At 38.5% G+C, this 6,918-nt stretch overlaps 1 pseudogene; it reads left to right on the top strand.

Moving 5' to 3' along the window:
- The first annotated feature begins 946 nt into the window (after positions 1-946).
- On the top strand, positions 947-1,081 carry LOC118586497 (annotated as a pseudogene).
- Positions 1,082-6,918: the final 5,837 nt, after the last annotated feature.

Here is a 6,918-nt window from a genome sequence, read left to right as displayed (position 1 = left end):
AGAGATTTCAAATTCCTATTTGAAGGATCATAAGAGGTGGGCAACTTGGTAAGTATTTTTATTGCACAGCTGGTAAGGAGTAAGTGAGGTGAAAAGCTTGAAATTCTATAAAGAGTATTGCAAGAGTAATGTGTCATTGGAAGTCCTGGTGAGAGGAACACAAGGTGAAGGACAGGAAAATAATAAAAAGATCAATGGATTCCTGGTCAAAGTTAAACAAAAGAATTAGTATAATGAAATAAATGGAACAAAAAAAAAATAAGGATCTTAGAAAATGGCACCACCAAAACTGGAAGTCAGCCAATCTTCTCAGCACCAGAAAGTATTCCCAGCATTTCACTTGTCCTCTGCTTACACCCTGTCCATACACCATTAGACTACTGTGGCAACCTGTTAGCAAATATCTGCTTCCATTTTCGTGTCTCTGTTTTTCTCATAGTGTCACCAATAAAGAGTTTCTAAAATTTTGACATTGTGACATGAAATTATTATCTACAAAGTTCACCCTCAAGACCTCTGCAATGGTTACACAAACTTGCCAATAATTTTTATTGTGTTTTATGAAAGGTTATAATGTTGTATTAGGCTTTGTTCATAGCCTTGGCCATATACACCTCACAGGCCATTAGTTGGACACCCCTAGAAGCACCCAGAGCTAATCTAGTCTACAGACCACTCTGATTTTTGCTCTTAATATACATCACTAACAACATCATGGAACTGGGAGATGAAGACTCTAGCTGGATGACTATGTGGCACAGAAATCACACAGGATGTGAAGGAATTATGAGACAGTGGAAAGCTCTGCAGAAATGTGGATATATAGATGACCTCATATGCTTTAATACCATTTTAAAGTGGAGACAGCAGCAAAAATGTGTATAGTGTGAGCTCTTTGATGAAAGGAACTATAACTGATTCATATTTGCTATTCCTGACAGCTAGTACATTTTCTGTTAGGATAGCACCATATAAGTTTGCCTTGGCTTATCCATTGCACTCCGGATGTGCTGACCCCAAATGTGGGAAACTCGATTGCATAATTTGTGGTAGTGGGGGACTGCATTCGTGCTCTCCCGTGAAAAAAAATAAGTTTGCCTTGGTTTAATGTATAGATGAGTAAACAGTATTTATAGCATAGGTACATTAGTATCTGGTGCATTTATTTTCCAAGCACCCTTTTATTCTGATTTTGCACTGGAACATGGTCTAGGATTCACACTACATTATCTCATTAGGAAAGTGAGATTAAGAATCCCACTCATCTCCTTGCACATTGTCTAGTCTAATCTAGCCAGAGTTCTACAGGGAATATGGATCTTGAATAGAATAATATTGAGTTGTATCTGGTTCATGTCAGCAGTGATCATCAGAACAGATTTTCCTTATGTCTTGTTCTTTAAATCCATAGAACACAAAGTGACACCTTCCTGCATCTCTCTGGCTTTCTGAACTTTTCCTCAACTATTATGAGTTATGAATTACAGATTGCAGTAATTTACTTTTTGGCTAAAGCTCAACATTTGCTCTTGCAGTGAAATCTAACCCACTTAAGAGGAAGCAACAGCAACCATTTTAGTAACTACAGTAGTAGTTACTTTATATCACTATGACCAATTTACCTGACACAGACACCTCAAGGGAGGACAGAACATTTGTATCATGATTTCAGATAACTTTAGTTCATCATAAAGGGGAATGAATGGCATACAAGCTCCTCTTATGGTGAAATAAAATGCAAAAAGAGTGGAACCTCAGGAAAAATTCCCCTAGTAACTCAATTCTGTCAGCCAGACTCAATTTCTTAAAAAGGCACACCTTCCCTAGATATCACTCTTGGCTGAAAAATAAGCAGATTCAAACAATGGTTACTGGGTAGTGATGTGTTCCTAACACAGTATTTGGTGCCAGAACAATCAGAATTCTACCAGAAACAGTCTTGTCTGCAAACAGCTTAAAGATTTGTGAGGGACATAAGGGGTGTCATGAAGTAACCATAAGATAAAATAGGATTCACACATAAAACATGCAGTACCAAGGAAAGTACGGGGAAGGGTCTCTCTACAGTGGGGGAATGACTTGGGAAAGGGATTGAGGACTAGCAGAAATGGAGAAGAGACAGAGGGAAAGCATCCAGTACATGTTGTGGTGCATTGGTAAGTAGAACAGGTTGCTACATTCATGGATGAGGAGAAGAAGGATCTCTACAGCAAATAGTAGATTAGAGACAAAAAGCCACCCTAAGGCAGTCTTGATTCAAATTGTTGGCAAGAAAAAAAACAAACAAACAAACAAAGGCGTCATTTGTAAGAACCAAACTTGAAAATGTGATACTGCAGAGTGTCACCTGTGACAGAGGCACCTGTGACAGAGCCATCTGTGGCAGGGTCACTTATGATGTTCTGCACCAAAACAACAACAAAGTTAAGAGATTTGTCTAAAGTATTGTAGTAGTTCACTCAATAAGCAATTTGCACCAGAATGGCCAATTTAAATATTGCCTATCTAATTGATAAAAGGACAGGTAAAAATGAAGAGAGCACTGAGGCTCTAGTCCCAGAATACTGGGGTTGAAGAAGGATGCTCCACACCCATGTACTCCACATACCTCATTTTCTCTTTCTACTGTCTGAGTTGCAGATGTCAGTTTCCAGCTTCCCATGTTGCTTCTTTCCCTAGTTAGACTGGAATTCCTGCAAATAAACACAGTTAAACAAACTTGTTGTCCTTTATATTTCCAACTCCACATGATGCCTCCTGTTCTTTTTTCACAAACTTTGAAGCATCTCCTTATCCACCTGTCCTACAGTTCCATGAATCACTATACACAGCCAAAGGGTCTGTGCACAGGTGCTGGCTGTACTGCATCTGCTTGTTAACAGATCTCAGATCTTCCTGTTCCCTGTTTTTACCTACTGTGTGGTATCACGAAATGGTGCCTACATCAATACATTCATCTGCAAACACAGCATAGAATTTATTGCCTTATTCTGCAGAATTTACTGCAGAAAGTACACTTGGAAGAATGATGTAATTCTCATACTCAAGATATTAGAGTGAATACTGTTTGTTCCAAAGTATGTGCTAAGACGTCTTGCTAACTGCTTTGAATTTCTCCTGTGTATGTGCATAAGCACATGAGGGTAACATAGGCATGTGCACACACTAATATCAGAGCTCACAGAAATAGGAACAGAATATCTCGCTCCCCTGAAGTGAAGGCCATATTCTCCAACTAAATATCACCAATGAGCTTGAGGGCCATTTGTAGGGGAAGGTAACTGAGAAGCAGCTGCTATACCCACCTTTCATGGGATAAGCAGTACAGATTAAAATTCTCTGTTTATCTGTTTATAGGCTCAGCTTTAATTAAATGCTCAAAAATCTCTGAAAGCTGATAATCTATATTCTCCTCAGAAAATTAAGTGTATGTGGAAATAATTATTTTAAGTATATCTATTACTATATATATTGAAACATTTATGCACATATCCAAACCCACGTCTAAATAGTTCCACCCAACAATGTCTCCACCTTACTCTGTGTCATTCCCTTAGGCACTCAACGAAGCAACTCTGCTCCTGTTCCCACATCCTCATACAAACAATCTGAATCTTCTAACAGACCTCACACCTTTGCCAGGACAGGTTTGGGCTCTGGTCCCACACATCAAAGGCCTGCTTTGTGTGCACTGTCGATTAAATTGGGTTTGTTTCTTTAAAAAGTGAAGGAAGGGATGTTCAAATCATTCAGCCAAGTAACTACAGGTTTTCTGAAATCTGAAAACCATTTTAAAGACACTGCAGAAGAATAAGATTTATTCTGATAGAGGAGAGATAGCTGAGGATCATTTGATATGATTTTGGTTTAAACTTGGCATTTATTTTGAGATCAATAACCTGAGAACAAAGGAGTGTTTCGGTGTCTCTAGTCTCAGCTGAACATTGATTTTTAAAGTTTGAAAAAGTTGTGTAATTGCCTCTGTGCATGCCTTGTAAAGGAATATGGTCATTTGATGGCAGTGATCAATCCCAGGGCTGTCTAAAATCAGACTCAGACAGCCAGGACCAGGACAGTGATAGCTTTCTTAACTTCAAGGCCAGATCCTTCCCTCTTGCTGTAATGCTATGTGTTCAGATCAGTGCTGGATAGAATGGCAGTGTTCCCAGATTTAATGAAATTTCTGTGGTTTTCAGAGTGGTGCTGTTTGTGGGACAAGTGCAAACACTGGCAAATACACGGCTTCATTGTATAGGGATGTGTGATATTTATAATTACAGCACTTTTATTCTATTTGTTTATTTTATTTGTGTAGCTACGTGAGTTTATACACACTCCATTTGTAGGTGCCTGCAGAGGCCAGAGGGTATTGGATCCCCTGGAACTGGAGTTACATATTAGTAGTGTCCGATACCACTGCTACTCAAAGCCTGGCACGGTATCAAACACCCAACAAGGCTCAAAGTGAATGTCTGAGGCAGGAGTGTACACTGGGTGAATCCGATTTGTAATGTTGAAAATAAGGATTGGCTGCAGTATCTGACTGAGCATTGTTCGTTCTCTTCTGTGTGCCCTGATCTTTTCTTCTCTAATCACTAGCCCAAATTCATTAGAATGACAGGGGCTAGGTCAAGGGTGACTTTGCTGCAATTGCATTTCCTTCTGAAGAAAGTAAATCTGCCCACTCTGACCAGAATGAAGTTGATATGCAGTACTTCTATACATAATGCTATGTTTTAAAATAAAGCTTCTATACATCAACTTTCAGTCAAAATACCTAAAGGGCAATTTTCAATTTTTTATTCACTTGGCAGATACTTACAAAATAGCTAAAAACATGCCAGATATTGTTATCAAATATTCAGAGATCAGTTTCAATGTGTCATAGCCCTCAAAATTATGTGTATACCACACAGTCCTGAAGATTTTGATTCAGGAATAACCAAACAGGAAGGCAAATTTACTTCTATGAATACATACATATACATTTTATCAGCTTCTGTCTTTTCTATTGCCTGGGCTTCTCAACATCTGCAATTGTCAAGTATAAGTGCTGAAGATAGACTTGTGTGAGTCACATAAAGATATGCAGTTGCTCAGTGAATTAGCATCTCAATTAATACATGATATTTGAGTTGCCGTGAAACCATATAAAAGAAAGATATTGTTTGTATCCGGGAGTAGTTTTTATATTAAAACTGAAGAATAAGCCAGGGAGACTTGCATACGTGTTATCTCAGGGAGAGATTAAGTAAGTTCAAAGCCAGCTAGAGAAAATACAGTCTCAAAATCTTAAATCAATCAGTAAAACTGGAAGAATGACTAAGAGAGAAAGGGATATGGAAAAGAAACTCTGAGGCAGGGAACACAATACCTATAAATATCCTGTAGTAGAAGGGACAGTTATACCCTCAAGAACTTGAAAGAAGCCAGCATAGTTGCCAGAAGAGTCTAAAAGAGTATGTGCACTTGAAGAAGGTGGCATATTGCTAGGTTTGTATTTCTTTCCTAATGACAGCAGTTTAGAGTCATCCATAGCAAGGGAGAATGCCAGAAAGTCTTTCAGTTGGACTTGTTGAGTGAGATTTTCAGAAGGGCTCCCATAGAAAAGAGTTGTTGGCAGGATCATGAAAAGGACCAGCATCAACCTCAAACTTCCACCATTCGCTCTGAGATTTTCAAAAATCTTAAGTGAAAACCAGAATTAAACAGTATACAAAACCCCCAAGCTCCCACCATCATGCAATGCCCTTTGCCCCAGTGCCTTATTGACAGGCATACATCAACTTGTCCAGCAGAATGGAGTAAAAAGATCTGTATGATGACTAATCTTATTTGTCAATTTGACTACTTCTGAAACTAAAACCCAAGCAACAGGGCATGCATCTCAGGGATTTTTCTGACTGGATCATTTGAGTCAGAGAGCATCCTAAGCCTGGTGGCACCTTCTGATGACAGCCCACAGAATAGGACATGGAAGAAGGAAGTGTTGGCTTTTTGCCTGTTTCCCCTCATTCTTACTTGCAAGTTTGTCTACTCTGTTGCTGAGGCATTCCTTTTCTGTTATTAGCACATACTTTTTCAGGATTACAGTGGAGACAGGAGACCAGCAGCTCTCTAGGAATCCTCCAGGACTCTGATACCAGATTGGGACTTAAGCTGAACAGCTGCTGGATTCTTGACCTTTTGGTCAGGAGATAGCCATTATTGGATTAGCTGGACCATAGTTTGTAAGTCATTCTAATAAATCATATACATAAATGTATATATATATATATATATATATATATATATATATATTCATATATTCATTCTATCAGTTCTGTTTCTTTAGAGAATCCTGACTAATGCAATATATTACTCCAAGCCTCTATCAACTGTTCACTGAGCAGTAAGGTCAAACCACCTTTGGAATTAGCAACAGCAGCACTGTAGAACAACTCTAAAGACACCAGCTACTGGAAGCCTCTATTGAGGTGTCTGTGAATGTATGTATGAATACATTGACCTTTCTCATTGCTCATGACTGTGTAAAGACTGTAAAAATACAACAATATATATGAATGTTATTAAAGAACTTGCTGGGTATTCACGATTTAATCTCTCTCATTTTCTGCAGTACGAATTCTTCTAAAAGTAAGGAGGATGTATTCCTAACTGGAGGCCAGTAGACTACTTCACATATTCTCTATTGAGGTAATTGTATCATTTCCTCTGGCAAGAAGTAGTGAAAGAAGAGAAGGTGTGAAGGGAAAGACCAAAGAGCTGGGAACCAGATAAGTAATCTGGACTCAGTCTATGAAAGAGGACCACCTGATTTGATGTGTTTTGAGCTCTGACAATTGCATAAAAAGTAAGGATAGATTGAGACAAGAACAGAAAAATCATCAGGTAATAATTTTTACCCAGTCAATAAAT

The sequence above is a fragment of the Onychomys torridus genome, chromosome 6, assembly GCF_903995425.1.
Source record: "Onychomys torridus chromosome 6, mOncTor1.1, whole genome shotgun sequence".
Lineage (NCBI taxonomy): Eukaryota > Metazoa > Chordata > Mammalia > Rodentia > Cricetidae > Onychomys > Onychomys torridus.
Note: the sequence above shows the minus strand (reverse complement) of the source record. Positions and strands in the feature narration are given on the sequence as shown.